The sequence below is a fragment of the Anolis carolinensis genome, chromosome 1 (assembly GCF_035594765.1).
Source record: "Anolis carolinensis isolate JA03-04 chromosome 1, rAnoCar3.1.pri, whole genome shotgun sequence".
Classification (NCBI taxonomy): Eukaryota; Metazoa; Chordata; class Lepidosauria; order Squamata; family Dactyloidae; genus Anolis; species Anolis carolinensis.
This window is the reverse complement of record NC_085841.1, coordinates 169,328,528-169,344,642: the sequence shown is the minus strand read 5'-3', so window position 1 is coordinate 169,344,642 and position 16,115 is coordinate 169,328,528. Positions and strand designations below refer to the sequence as shown.

The 16,115-nt window shown below is 40.6% G+C and overlaps 1 long non-coding RNA gene across 4 annotated transcripts in view; it reads right to left on the bottom strand.

Moving 5' to 3' along the window:
• The window catches only part of fbxo48 (F-box protein 48), a 21,551-nt gene extending 5,488 nt beyond the window's left edge, over positions 1-16,063 (bottom strand). Inside the window, exons 1-3 of one of the 4 annotated variants that reach the window (XR_001730649.2) lie at positions 15,961-16,063; positions 12,576-12,919; positions 6,170-6,404 (exon numbers count right to left, since the gene is read on the bottom strand). This is a non-coding gene — a long non-coding RNA (F-box protein 48). The other 3 variants (XR_118663.4, XR_010000001.1, XR_010000000.1) reach the window with 3 other exon arrangements.
• Between the last annotated feature and the right edge of the window lie 52 nt (positions 16,064-16,115).

Here is a 16,115-nt window from a genome sequence, read left to right as displayed (position 1 = left end):
CTATATATATGCATGGAAGTTCAATTACTTTAAAGGTTATTCACTCTTTCCAGAAACACATCTATTATAATTGAGTCCTCCCAGAAATATATATTTTTTGTCATCAAGCCATCTTCAACTTATGATGACCCTATGAATGAGTGACCTGAATGAGTGCAATGACCAGAACTATGCACAGTTTTCCACATGTGGTAAGTAATTGAACTTCTAAGCACTACTTAACTGGTTCAAAAAAAAAAATCTCCAAAGACATAGAAACTTGATTCAGAAAGCAGAATATATCTTTCCACATAGTTGCTGCTAGGACTGAAGACATAGCAGTTACACAATGTATAGGTAGTAGGGCCATGCAAAATTTCAATTCTCCATCAGTAAGTCAGATCTAATTTGTTAGATCCATGCATACAACATGATATCTGACATGTGGGCATTGCGCACACCAAAAATTAAAGCTGAAGCTTTACTGCTGCAACCATACAACATATTGTTGACTAGCCTTCCTCTAATAACTGACAAAATTTAAAAAATGTCCAGAAATCAGGAGATGTACTAATCTTTCTTAAGCTTGCGGGAGGTGGATGGGTGAGTGGTGCCCTGGTTATGTTATGTAATTGTAGAGAAATTCAAGGTTATAGCACTTGTAGTTTGTTTGTTTTTTTTAAGGGGTTTTGCAAAAACCTAAACAATTCCAAAAAAATTAATAGAGTGAAACGTCCTTAACCTTGGGGGATGGACAGTGGTAAATTTGCTCTGTCATTATAGCAAGTTTCACTCCAACAGCTCTAAAAATGAGTGAGAAAGGAGCCACAGAAGTCCCCCCCCCCTCCGCAATTGATATACATTCGTTAATCTCATTATAGTAAGGAACCTGACACTTATGATATTTTAGAAACACTTTAGAAATGATTTGCCAGTGCCCCTTTATTTTGTAAGGAATACTGAAACATTTTTTTTCATTGATCGCACAGGCCTAATAGGTAGGCAATAGTTCAATTTGTCAACTAATCAAAACATTCACTTTCTCCAGGAGCTATCCTTCTCATGAGAAAACCTTGGTAGCTTCTGGTTGTAGTTTTCACTTAGGTCATAAGTAAACAACAAACAATTCCAGACTGATGAAAAAAATGTGGCATACCACAGCATCCTATGCTGCATATCTTGCTCAAAGGATTGCCATCTAAGAAGTATGATCCATTGAAAGTCACATACTTATCACAATACTGAGGCACCTGAGGAATAACGCTGCATAATAACTTGCATTTCTCTTCTATTCTCCCCCCCCCCCCCATTATCCAATACATAATTCCACAAGGCAAGTGCAAACATTTTAAAAGTTAAATATAAAGTATGGTGGACCATGAGCCTGATGTGTGATCACCTCATGGATGTGTATATGAACAATATAGTATTAGGAATTCCAATTCCCTTTTTACAAAATTATGCCTTTTAAAAAAGTAACCATGCGTGGGGGTTGACATTTTCATAGACATTTCAACACAACAGGGCGATACCTGGTTTACATGACATTTTACACATATTTGAGAGACAGTGATTTAAGGGTCAACTGAAGAACATTGAGAATGACAATTGAACAGGGCCCTCCCTTGGGTCCATGTAGTTTAAAAGTACAGTTCTGATTATAGAGCACAAACATTTTTTTAAGTGTGTTCAAAAATATTAACAAGCTGTGTTTAAAAGGTGGTGTTAACAGTTTTTAAAACCTTGCAGCAAGAATTATGTGCGATAGGAGCTGTAAACTGATGCTAAAGGGTGTGTTCTTTCCACAGTACAGAAAACTGTGGTATTTGACCCCAAAATTAGCTTCCTGAGAAGCTTAGTCATCACCGTCGGGAAGATGTCAATAAATATAAGAATGCAATTCTGCTAAAATGGCATTACAGTAAGAGCATGTGGAAAGCTAGGGGATGACAGCTCAGAGTCTACTTCTGGGATTGGCGGTGTCAGGATCCAGGGCTCTGCTAGTATGCACGCAGAGGTTAACCAAACACCAGGCTTGTGTCAAAACTATTTTACTCAAAACAGTAACTTAACACTTTGGCTGTTTCAAGGCTTGAGTTCAAACATAAAGATATCACACAGCTGAAGTAACAAAGCAGCCTCCTTAACATTGGGAGCAAGGTTGCTGTCCAAGAGTCAAACATGGAGGGTTCAACAAGTACAGTTCCAAGGTTCAAAAGTACAAAGCATAGTCATAGTTCCAAAGGTCAAGCCAGATAATCCAGAGTTCAGGAGAAATCCAAAATCTGTAGTCAAGAATCAGTCCAGAGATTCAAAGTATCAACTTCCAGAAATCCCAGCCATCTTACCAGCTGTTAGGAATTGTGGGAGCTGAAGTCCAAAACATTTGGAGGAGCAGTTTGAGAAACTCTGTCATAGGAAACGTACAGTGGGCTCTCAGTATCCACTGGGATTTGGTTCCGGGAACCCCCTCCCCTTCAAAGAACCTTGAGGATGTGCTGAATGGTGGGAGCCTACAGCAGGGTTTTTCTACACATGAGCATAGTGCCCAATGTGTAGCAAAGTCAAAATCGACTTTTTGGATTTTTTTCCCAAACTTTTTTGAGATGTGGCTGGTTTAGCCTATGGATACAGAACCCATGAATCTAGAGATCCAACTGTATTTGACCCTGGATATCGAAAGAACTCAGTACCCCACAGAAACTCATTGTTAACTATTAAGACTAATGTACTTCCCTAGTGGATTTGTAATAGTCTTGCAATAGAAATATTTATCAGGAAAAGTCATGTTTACCCTCTGGTTCTATTCCTTTATTCTCTTCTTCTGATAATCTTTTGCCAGTATTTATGAGTTGCAAACATTTTTGTTCTAAAGAAATCTACTCACAGCCAGCCTTTCCTGTAAAAGCATCACTCCCGACAAGGCTGTGAGTGTGCCACTGGCCCTAGAACTGAAAGGGAAGCCGGGGAGGAAGATAAAGCCGACTCATTCAGCTATTGCTTTCTTGATAACTGCTGTGTGGTTATTAACACTGCAGCTTACCACTAAAAATACACTGTTATGTTGCAAACCAAGGCAGCTAGGAGTCAGCCTTTAAAAGAAATACGTACTTTGTGATGTGTCAGAAATATCAAAAGGTCAATAGGGCCAAAACCAGAAAGATGCATCACTCAAAAGAAGAGCCAAAGAAGTTGCCAATTTCTATACAATTGTAGATTTGGAAACACTAATTATACAGTAATTTTTTTGTGGGGGGTATGTTTTAAGATACGTACACACAAACATACTCTGTGGATAATAGTGAATCCTACATTTTGACATGCTTGGCATATCAAAGAATTACACTGGAGGACCTGGAGAAACCCACAAATTATGGGGAGAATATGTTTTGACACATGAGTGAAACTGTGGATATCGAATTTATGGATCCATGATTCATGGTATTTAAGCCAAATTTGGACTAGCCATTTTTTCAAACAGCGACCCCCCTGAAATAGAGGCCTGTCCTTGACAGTCCTTCTAAAACAGTGGTTCCCGACCTTTGGGCCTCCAGGAGTTTTGGACTTCAGCTCCCACAATTCCTAACAGTTGATAAGCTGGCTGGGATTTCTGAGAGTTGAAACTCAAAACACCTGGAGGCCCAAAGGTTGGAACCACTGTTTTAAGAGGAGAATGGAATGTGTTTTCCTGTGTTAGCTAGACTAGTCAATCATTTATGGGTTTCTACCCTCAAGTTACTTGAAATAGTTTAGTGTTTCCTATTTCCTTGAGTAGTGGGAAGTTTAGGGACCACACAAACATAATTGGCTTAACATAGAAAGGATAATCACTCCAGCACTTTTGTCATAGTTATATAAAAATGCAAGACAGATAGAGACAAGCAACGCACCTCTTTTAACTTCAAATGGCCAGGACATATTTTTCCGACTGTTTAGTTGCCAGATATTGGGGTCTGGCTCCCAATCTCCACTTTTCATGAGCTATCTCCAGGTGGGAGAAAAGGATGCACTCTCCAGCGTTGGTTGCATCCCGGTAAGAGAAAAGGTCTTTGTAAAAGCTTGATACAACTTATAATGAATTGATTTGTTGCTGCAACTTGTGAAGATTCTCTGAGGACTGTGCATTTGCTTCATTAGATTCATCCCTCCCTCCTCACTAGTCATTGCACTACCAGGTCTGCCCTCCGCTTTGCTTTGCATTCTCCTTCTATCTTGAAGCAAAATGGTTAGACTAAATGTTTTCTTATCCTGTCATCTTAACCAAGTGTGAAGGAATGATTCTTTCATTTCACCATTATCTGGGAAGATATTATTTCTATCTTAATTCCTAAACAGGGAAATATTCTGTATGTGCATTTGTGTTTAAATTGTGGTCAGCAACTGTGGTCAGTACTTAATGTGCTAGTGACACAGAGAAGCCATTGACACCCAAAAGCATGTGGACAATTTCAACAGAAAGGAGGAAACCCTGAAATTGAACAAAATATGCCTACCAGTATTTTAAAAACTATAGAATCAGTCTGCTTGTGGTTTGCTTCCTCATGGTGATTCATAAATTCCTTATAAAAGATTTGTAGGCCTAAAAAAAGTTACATAGGAACCCTTAGATTTCCCTCAACTCTCACCAATATGTCCCATCAAGTTCTCCCATTCTAGGTGGGCATAACCTGCTCACTCCTCCCTTCCCTTCCTCTTGCCAAATGCTAATAAATGGCTTGGCAACCAGTGGAAGGAAATCCCTTGCAAGACTTGTAAATGTATCTGTGAAGAAGGAGATCCTGGCATCCTTTGCCTTCCCACAGACTGTTTCTGGTGATTCATCTCAACCTTTGTTTGTGGGCTACAAGCTTTAACTCTTTTCCTTGACTGGAAAGTCCTTCTTTATTAGGAAGATGATGGGCTATGTTCCAGCAATGGTTTTAGGTTCCTATTACAATTTGCATTTCTTATTTCAGAGCAAATTTATACTCTGTTCATTCCCCCCCTCCTCCTCACCTGCCCATTTTGTTTCCTCTGTGGTCAGTTAACAGGCCCATCCAGACAGGCCTTTAAATAAAGGTCTGTTTTGGTATTTCTGGAAGTTGAAGGCCAAAACATCTGCAGACCCAAAGGATGAGAACCACTGACCTACCTTATCTAAGTAGGTTGATATTTCTTGACTAAAACAACCTTAGAAAACACATGTAACCACCTTAAGTTGACATGTGACTTGACAACATATACAGCAATGCACATACTGTACTTGCATGTATGAGATTTACATGAGATCACAGCTAAGATAATTTGAAATAATAAATGGAATTATTTCCAAGTTAATGAGTTCATTGTTTGTCTGCAGTCTTGAAACTATCGCCTGCTTCCAAGGTCATGCTGTCGGATACATACCAGCATGAAAGAGCTCTTTCTCATTTTCCCTGTTTCCCAAACTTATATTGCACAGGGGGCTACAAAGCAGATGCTTGGTGGGAAGTCATCCATCTCCTAATTCTGCTGATGGAAGCAGTTCTGCTAATTTCTGCTCCCAGAAATCCCAGTCAGTTTACCTGGGGACCCTCAGGTTGAGAATCACTGTGCTAACAGAACCATACTGTTGGATCCTGAAAGGCTACAAAAGATCCTTGCAAAATAAATGTGATTACATAAAAGGGAGCAGATGTATGCTTCTGAAAAATACATTGAGGAAATCTTAGGGGGAAACAATGAATTCTTTATTTCTCTCTCATTTCAAATTCCATGTTAAACTCTTTTTCATGAATTAATTATTAATGCTTTAGACCAGTGTTTCTCAAATCTTGCTACTCCAGATGTTTTGGACCTCTGCTCCCACAGTTCCTAACAGCTGGTAGGCTGGCTGGGATTTCTGGGAGCTGAAGTTCAAAACACCTTGAGGAGCACAATTTGAAAAACACACACACACACACCACACACCATCCTGGTTATGCTATTGTAAGCTTTTCTTAAAACTTCTTCCCATAACATATCAAAAATAAAGAAAATAATACTTAGTCTTTAAAAAGTACTCAACATTAATTGCAAAGTGCTACCTGAGAGAATCATACATGCATACTGACATACGCACACACACCGTTTCAAGCTTCTTAAAAGGCAATAAAATCTTGGTAATTCAGAAGGTGCAAAACAAAGATGTGTCAAGCTGCCACATATAACATTAAAAAAACCAAATACGCACATATATAGGGCAATATTTTTACAGATGTGAATTATTGCTAGTTCCTTCGGTGAAAGACTCTTATTTGAGCCACCTTTCTTTCCAGTTCAGCTTCTAGGATTTCTCCCCAAGTATCAACATCCATAGGATACATGCTTTTTTCTGGCAAACCACTGCGGGACTGAATATTGCTGTATTTCCCAGTCAGCCAGTCATACTTTACTTTGCTTTTCCAATAGTTTCTTAGCAGTGTGACCTGATCATTGTAAATGGGAAAGAAAGAGAAGAGGGGAGGCATGAGAGCAAGAAGAATATGAACATGGTAAGTCAGAATTATCTAATTAAAACTATCACCATGCTTTGATTATTTCAAAAGTGGCATTTAAAACAATGTATTATTTTAAATACTGACCCTGTTTTTTTTCATTCATAAGCTACCTGCATCAAAGTTGTGCATATGAACCTTTTTTATATTAGATGATTAAAAATGGTTGCTATACAACAGTGGTTGGGAAGTAAAATTAATGTTCTTTCTATGTAGTCTGCAGGGCTGTAGCCAAAGGGGTGGGTGGGTTTAGGGATTCAACCCCCTCCCGAAATTTTCAGGTTTTTTTTTTTTTAAAAAAACCCTGGTTTACTCATGAATTTTAACTGATTAACCAAATCCCCTTGAGTGTCCACTGAAGTTTATCTGTCTTGAGTGTCCATTGAAGTTTATCAATGCAGCCTGATTTCTAAATTATTTTGCATCATGGAACTACTCTTCATAATTCACTAAAAAAAAGGTTTCACCCCCCCCCCCCCAAATTATTTTCTGGCTATGGCCCTAGTAGGCTATATATTTACATTGCACATTGTGCATGTGAAATGTGACTTACCTGGCCCAGAAAAAAGTATTAAGTCTAAATGCAATTGCTGGTTTAGATAAAGAGACCCATTAAAACAAATGCTAAATATTGTGTCAACTCTTATGTAAATCCCACTAATTCAACTGTTTTATTTCAATAAAATTTAAATATTGGATTTAGGCCTTAGAGCATGGTGGGCGAATATGGCCCTCCAAACGGTGTTTCATTCCTTTCGTTCCTCACTACTAGTTAGTCCAGTGGTTCTCACCCTGTGGGTCCCCAGATGTTTTGGTCTTCAACTCCCAGAATGTCAAGACCCAGGCTGCAGCAGAGCACCAATAACCATACACAGAGGCCAGAATCTATCTAATATCTTTATTGAAGGAGTATATAAAGTTAATAAAAACAAGTGTAGAAAATAGTCCAGAATTAGACCTTTCAGGAAAGGTCAAAATTAGTCCAAAGAAACAATGTCCAATATGAAATATTAAGGTCCAAAGTTGTAATCCAATAACCGAAACACTCACTTTGCCAGGCAAAGTGAGGGGAGATGACAAGGTCCTTTAGTCCATGAAACTTGAGCGAGGCTATGGAGTAACTTGAAACAAGGCTTGGTACAAGGCAGCAAGGAACGAGAAGCAAGGACAAGATCCGTGGAATTACTTGGCAAAATCCGGGAAACAAGGCAAGGCTGAGTCCTGGAAAAACAAGGCTAAGTCCTAGGAAACAAGGCGAGATCCGTGGAGGTAAACAAGGCTGAAAACGGGAACGAAGGCTTGGAAACAGGAGCGCGCTGTCCACACACAACTTACTCCCGTAGCTGACGAATTGACTCCGCAAGAACCCTTTGTGGGCAAAACACCTAAATAGGGTCTAGTTTTCCCACCAAAGAGCAGTTCTCTGGGGAACCAGAAACGAAAGCTAATCTCTGAGTCCAGATGCATGACTCCTTAAAGTTTCCCATGGAAAGCAGGCTTAATCAGCTGAATACTTAGCAGCTATCCTAGCACTCCTGCGAGACGCCGCTTGAACTCCCCTCTGTTGTTTACAAAACTCGTGGCGAGAAAACACAGGAGATTTAGGCTCAGGGCTTGTTTGACAGACTTCTGGAAGACAAATCTCTTGCAGGTGCAAGGTTCCCAAATCTGGCTGGGAAAGTTCCAAATCTGACTGAGACGGTGAAAAACCCAAGTTTTCCTCTTCATCTGGCACTACAGTGCCAGGAATGGGACTACATGGCCCATGACTCATCACACAGAAATCCTTACAGCTAGTAAACTGGCTGGGATTTCTGGGAGTTGTAGACAATAACACCTGGGGACCACAGGTTGAGAACCACTGGGTTAGTCAATGGGAGCTGCAGTTCAATGACATATGGAAGGATACTTTGTTTACTCCTTCCTTTAGTGTTCAGAATGGATTCCTAGAAAAACAATGCATTACTGCCCACTAGTGGATGATGGAAAACCGAAGCTCTAGGCCAGGCTTCTCAGTCTTTGATCTTCCAGCTGTTTTCAATTTCAACTTCCAAGGTTTTGAGGCTTGGATTGGTTCTCTATTACGACTCTGAACAAAGAATTTCCCCAGGCCAGGAAGACCATTTAATGCTAATCAAGGTGATTAATTACAACATTCGCACTGGCTTCCAACAGACAAGAGTTCTTTTCCCCCACCCAGGAACATCCACAGATATATAAACCTTCCTTGCTTAGTTTCTCCATATACCTCACAACCTCTGAGGATGCCTGCTATAGATGTGGACAAAATGTCAGAAGAGAATACTTCTGGAACATGGCCATACAGCCCGGAAAACACACAACACCCCTATTTCTCTCATGTCTGAGGCCCCATCTACACTGAACATTTAATGCAGTTCAGAGCTAGCTTTAAACTGTAGTGATCAGACAACAAACTTGCACAAAAGCAAATGAAAGTTATTCCTTAATGTACATCAGTACTTTGTGCTCTATGTCATCACCATCCAGGCCTCAAACTGGTTCCAGGATTTCCTATGTGATTAGTGATTACCTGCACAGGAAAACCACATTCTTTAGTATCAGGTTAAAACTGCATTAAATGGTCAGTGTAGACTCATAATACAATTCAATGCAGTCTACACTGGCCATGTAGTGCAGTTTCAAAACTGCATTATATGGCCGTGTAGATAGGGCCTGAGTGCTGTATGTAGTTTATGTTAAAGCTAATGTCATTTAAAAGCAAGCAAGCAAGCAAACAAACAGTTATCCACTCCAAATCTTCTTCTTCTGAAAGCACGTTTTTCATGTTTAAAGTCATTGTTCCTATTTATTTGTAAAACTCTGCAATATCTAATCAGAACAACCAGGGGACCATAAGTTCCCAGACCCAATTTCAAAAGTAATGTAGGTAAAAACTGAGTGAAACACTATGGATTAGACTGCAATGAGAGATGATGGCTCCAGTTTCAATGTGATGGTGAATTTACTTGGACTATTACTCCAGACTTTAAAAGAATGAGTCCAAGGTGCTAAACCTGCATCTGGGTGTTTGAGTTTTGTACCTTAAATGGCTTCTTTAATATTCAGACTAAAAACCTGAATGAATAAAACAGCCCACTGACACCGCTGCCACTAGCCATGTCTCGACTGAGGCTGTATCTATACTGCCATGTAATGCATTATTTGGTCAGTTTAGACTAAACCACAGGAAGCGCCAAGGAAGAAAGTTGTGAAAATAGTGTCAAACTGCATTCATTCTACAGTGTAGTGACTCCTGTCTTTCCCTTCACCTCAGCTCTTAGAATCATAGAGTTGGATGAGACCTCGTGGGCCATCCAGTCCAACCCCCTCTTAGTGGAGGCTGGCTTGGGATCCCAAGGGGTCATTCAGCCCAACCCCCTTCTGTATGCAGGAAAAGCACAATCATAGTATCACATAGTTGGAAGAGACCAATAATAATAATAATAATAATAATAATAATAATAATAATAATAATAATAATGATAATGATGATGATGATGATGTCAGCAACCCTAGAGTCCATACAGTCCAACCTCTTTACACCATGGAGGAAAAGCACAATCAATGCATTCAAACAGATGGCTGTTTAGCCTTTGTAATAATAATAATAATAGTAATAATAATAATAATAATAGCAGCAGCAGCAGCAGTATGAGGTTTTTTTTGTAAACTAAAACTTCAGTGTTCAGTTTAAATTACCACACTGGCACTTTATGATAAACAACTGGGTTTTGGGTTACAGTTTGGGCACTTGGTCTCTAAAATTTTTGCCATCACTGGACTAGACCCATATAATGCTGTTTAACTGCATCAAACTGCATTATATTGGTCTACACTAGCTATACAATCCTAATTGCTTTATATATCAGTGTAGATCCACCCTGAGAGTACCTCTTTTAAAACCTGTTTTGCTGAGGGGGGAAAAATCGAAGTCTTACTGTGAACCCATGTCTGGCTAATGCAGGCAACACCAACTGTGTGAGGAGAAACAGTATCCATACTATGTCTACATGTGTAATTGTTACATAGAGTAAGGTTTCAATTTTTAAAAGTGGTTACAACAACAGTTAGAACACTTGTAACCATGTGGCTACATGGTTGAAACTGTTTCTTTCTAAGAAGCAGCTTGAGCCTATTGTTTCTTGTAAGTCATGCTGAATACAGTTGGATAATTCAATTTTGTTTACGGTTCTCAGAAGCTGCAACACTGAGCCAAATCAAACAAAAAGAAGCAGCTATGGCTTATACCCTGGATCTCATGAGGGAATGCAAAGGACTAGAGCAGACTTCAATGCTTCCCACCGGAAGACTCAGACTCCCAGCACTTGGACAAAGAAAGAAACATGCTTTGGAGTGATTGATATTGTCCCTAACTTAGCTTGACACAGAGATAGGAAACCGTTGTCCCTCTAAATATTTTGACCTAAGACTGATGTAAAAGGGATTTTCAGAGTTGTAATTTAAAGGCTACACATGGCCAACACTTCTTCAGGGAAGAGGATCACATATAGTCCAGTTAATGAAAATACATCCTGCATATCAGATATTTACATTGCAATTCCTAACAGTAGCAAAATTATTTATGAAGTAGCAATGGAAATAATTTTATGTTTGGGGGTTGCCACAACATGAGGAACTATATTAAGGGCTTGTGGCATTAGGAGGGTTGAGAACCACTGTATTAGAGTAACTAGCTTGGTAGATACAGGGAATATTACAAATGAAGAAAATATTGATTTCAGTAAAGCTTTTGACAAAGTCCTCAATAATCTTCTTGCAAACAAACTTAATCAAATGTGGGCTAAGCAATGCTACTATTAAGTGGATCTGTAATTGGTTAAGCGACCGAACCCAAAGGGTTCCTCTTCATCCAGCAAATGGTTCCTCTTCATCCTGGAAAGAAGTGACTAGTGGAGTGCCGCAGAGTTTGGTCCTAGGCCTAGTACTGTTCAATATCTTTATTAATGACTTGGATAAAGGTTTAGAGGGCATGCTTATCAGGTTTGCAGATGACACCAGATTGCCCTACAAGGAGCACTTAAAGAGCTGTGTATGTTTATCCTGCAGAAGAGAAGGTTGAGCAGAGACATGATAGCCATGTTGAAATATCTGAAAGAATGTCAAAAGGAAGAGGGAGTAGGCTTGTTTTCTGCTGCCCTGGAAACTAAGATTAGGAGCAATGGACTCAAATTACAGGAAAGGGGATTCTACCTGATAGTAAGAGCTGTTCAGCAGTGGAACTCTTTGCCTTGGAATGTGGTGGAAGCTCCTTTTTTGGAAACTTTTAAACAGTGGCTGGATAGCCATCTGTCAGGGGTGCTTTGATTGTGCTTTTCCTGCATGGCAGGGGGTTGGACTAGATGGCCTATGTGATCTCTTCCAACTCTATTATGCTATGATTCTATGATCACTTTTATAAGTCTTGAACAGATATTCTTTCTCTTGTGTCACTTCTAAAAAGCTAAAATGCAGTTATCTGCATGATAAAATTTATTTGCGAATAGAACTATTTATTTATTAAAATCAATGAAGATTAGTCTGTGGCAGGTCTCAGTTCAAACTAAAGGACCTATCCAAGGTGCTGAACAATATACAGTAGAATCTCACTTATCCAACATTCTGGATTATCCAACGCATTTTTGTAGTCAATGTTATCAATGAATTGTGATATTTTGGTGCTAAATTTGTAAATACAGTAATTACTACATAGCATTAATGCATAATGAACTACTTTTTCTGTCAATTTTGTTGTATAACATGATGTTCTGGTGCTTAATTTCTAAAATCATAACCTATTTTGATGTTTAACAGGCTTTTTCTTAATCTCTCCTTATTATCCAACATATTCGCTTATCCAACGTTCTACCGGCCTGTTTAGGTTGGATAAGTGAGACTCTACTGTATTAGGCAAAATAAGCTCAGCACCTTGGGAAGTTCAGACAAAAGCCTGGAAAAGATTTAATGCAGCAGAACCATTTGTGGCAACTGCTTTAGATCACTGGCAATGGTGACTACCAATCTGGGTACTACTGTGCACTGGACTCAAGACTGTGGTGGGAGAGGCCACCTCACTTCACATACCTTCCATGAATACCCGTTTCCTCTATCACCGTCGATCTCTCTCTGACAGATAGTCCTGACATTTAAGCAATGATGTTTCCATAAATTGTCACAGTTATCAATGATCTGGTTCCAGCTCCTACATGTCATTGAAGCACTGCATAAACTCTGGATGTCAAGTTCACTAAAAATCTTTAAGTTGACTTCTAGTGGGAATAGTTGGAAAAAATTAATTTGGCTTGTTTCCTTTTGATGCTCAGATAATTTAATGGATATGTTTTTACAGGCAGTATTAGGAGCAGTCTGTGTATTTCTTCTGGAAGATGTCTGCTTCATAGTTTAGATCTTGATTAAGTATGAGTCACCTTTTATGAAAAAAAAATAACATTGTCAAGAAAAGCGTGCAAACAGAAATAAATTTAGAAATTCATCTATCTCTTGTTTATGTTTCTGATTATAAAAATGACCATGTATAGAGGTGTCAACGCTGTCTTAATACAGGGAATGTAGATGTCTTTGCTCGAACTGTTCCCTGTTCTTGCTTGAAGCAAAAGTTTCCAGCTCTCCGTGATACACACACCTTTAACCCCCTTCATTGGAAATTTCTATACATTTATATGATATCAATGGAGTCTAGTTGAATGGTATTAAGGGAAAAGACCCCAGAAACAATGGTTTCTTAAGTCTGATGATTTAACCCGGATCTAGCTGAAGGAGATTAAAAGAAAGGATGCCAGAAATAGTGGTTTCTTAAGACTGATACCCTAAAAATGATGGAAAGGGAAGTCTTGTAAGTTCCCCATTGCAGTCAATGGGCTGGATCTTCCTGGATCTTTTGGCTGCTGAACCAAAAAATGGATCGTTCCCCAGCCGAATTTAGGAGGCTCCCTTAGTAGGGACTTAGCTAAAACCGTTTTGTATATTACTACTGTAAAACTGACTGAGTGACATATCTAAGAGCAATGAGCAATAAGGAGCATCAGTCAAGGCAAACACTGGAGAGTCATGGTCAGAACCTGGAGGAATATGGCAGGTTGGGGCCCAGTCAGGACAAAGCTGGATGACTCACATCATCTACTTGGCATGATTTTAAAAACCAGTTGTCATTGCATACAGCCACTTCTCTCGACAGTAAGACATTTGAATGGCATCAGAGAGAAAAAAGAGTATATTTTAATATTTTGTAACCTGGAAATAAGAAATGAGTTGGGGAGCCATGATAGTCCAGATCTGACTGGATTCCCGTCATTGTTCGCCATGTTGACTCGGCTGGTGGGTGTTAGAGTCTAGCACAGGCATCTTCAAACTGTGGCTCTCCAGCTGTTTAGGCCTTCAACTCCCAGAAGCCATAGCATGCTTGTTCAATGGTCAGGAATTCTGGGAGTTAGAGGCCCAAACAGTTGGAAGAGTGCAGTTTGAGGAGGCCTGGTATATCAACATCTGGAGGGTTCTCAATCTTGTCAATGAATCACGATCTAGCTGCAGCTAATAGGGGATGCCCCTTTCCTTTCTATTTGGTTGAACTGTTTAGTTGTAAGAAGAGTACAGCTAGATGGGTTTTCTCTCAGGGTTTAAATTCTAAACCAAACAAATCATGAAAATTGTTTTGGTTTAAGCATGAGGAACGTCTTAAGTTCAGAGGACATTGTCTCAAAGCATGGCGGAATCTCCTCTGGAGGTTTTGAAGCAGAGGCTGGATGGCCATCTGTTGGGAGTACTTTGATTGTGGCTGGATTTGGCAGCCCTTGGAGGTCTCTTCGAAGCCTGTAGCCAAGGGGGTGGTTTAGGGGTTCAAACCACCCCCCAAATGTTTCAGGTAAAAAATAAAAACCTGGTTTACTCATTAATTTTACTTGGTTAATCAAATACCCATGCCAAGTATATGAGAAGCAAAAATTAGAGTCTCTCCAGAACTGCAAGCACTATCTCAACCAAATTTTGATTATTCACACTGTCATTGCCTACCTTTCTACCAATTTACATTGCAATAGCAGCAATAGCTGACATAGTGGAAGTGACCAAGTTGGTCTACCCATAGGTGGCAGGCAAAGCCTAAGGCACAGGGGCGAGGGGGGGGGGATTCAACCTGGATTGCAGGAGGAAACTGTGGTGTCTCCCACTGGTTCATCTAATCCAGTGGTTCTAAACCTGTGAGTCCCCAGATGTTTTGGCCTTCAACTCCCAGAAATCCTAACAGATGGTAAACAAACTTGTGTTCGGCTAAAAACTTCTTGCTAATTCACAGTGGAAAACGTCTTGATGTAACCCAGGCATTGGCAAACTCCGGCCCACCAGGTATTTTAGACTTCAGTTCCCACAATTCCTAACAGCCTACCGGCTGTTAGGAATTGTGGGAGTTGAAGTCCAAAACACCTGGAGGGCTGGAGTTTGCCAATGCCTGATGTAACCCATCATCATGATAAAGTCAGAAAGCAGAAGAAAACAGAAATAAACTTCTGTCAACTGTGGAAACGATTGTACTTTGTGGTTGACAAGAACTATCTTAAAGAGGGAGCAATGATTCAGGATTTATTACCTGTGAAGAATCTTTGTACAATGATGATAATTTCAGGATCTTGTTGAGATCTCATGCCAGGTCAGGAGACACTGGCCTGAAAAGTCATTTCCGGGGGGGGGGGGGGGATTTTTCTGGCTATGGGCCTGGTCTCTTCCAATCCTTTTGAGGACTCAGTGTGCTGACCCTCTTAAAATAGGGGGCTTACATGCCTTAGGAGTCCCGATGACGAAGTGTGTTAAAGCACTGAGCTGCTGAACTACCAAACCGAAAGGTCCCAGGTTCAAATCCCGGGAGCAGAGTGAGCGCCCGCTGTTAGCTCCAGCTTCTGCCAACCTAGCAGTTCGAAAACATGGCAATGTGAGTAGATCAATAGGTACCGCTCCGGCGGGAAGGTAACGGCGCTCCATGCAGTCATGCCGGTCACATGACCTTGGAGATGTCTACGGACAATGCCGGCTCTTTGGCTTAGAAATGGAGATGAGCACCAACCCCCAGAGTCAGATATGACTGGACTTAACGTCAGGAGAAACTTTTACCTTTTTATGCCTTAGAGTTAGGCTGAAAGAATTTTCTCAGAGGAGTGACAGTTAAGGGCTACCAGCACCAACAGTTGAGCTAATGTTTTGATGTCTATGCAAAGGGGAGAGCAGGAAGGTGAACTGTGTTGACTGACACCCTAGAACAGACTGAGGGAACGCCCTTGGCCATCCTCCATGCCTGGATTGCTCAGCCAATCAGAGCCTCGGGGCTCTCTTTCCCTCGCCCCCTCCCCACTCAGCCTTCTCCAATCGCGACGCCGCCCCAGTCGAGGATTGGTTGACTTAGCGCTCGCGGAACCGCTCAATCAAGCAAGAAGAGCTCGCGCTCCCTGCGTTCTAAGCAGCTCACCTCAAGCGTCCGTTGAACGGCTCCTCCATTTGAACTTCTCTGTTGACACCTCTTCTCCCCACCCCTAGCGGTGACGTCACACGCATTCTAACGTCCCGCCGTGGCCCAAACCGGCCGGAACTGTTTAGTACAGCTCAGTTGTCAGGAGGGGGTGA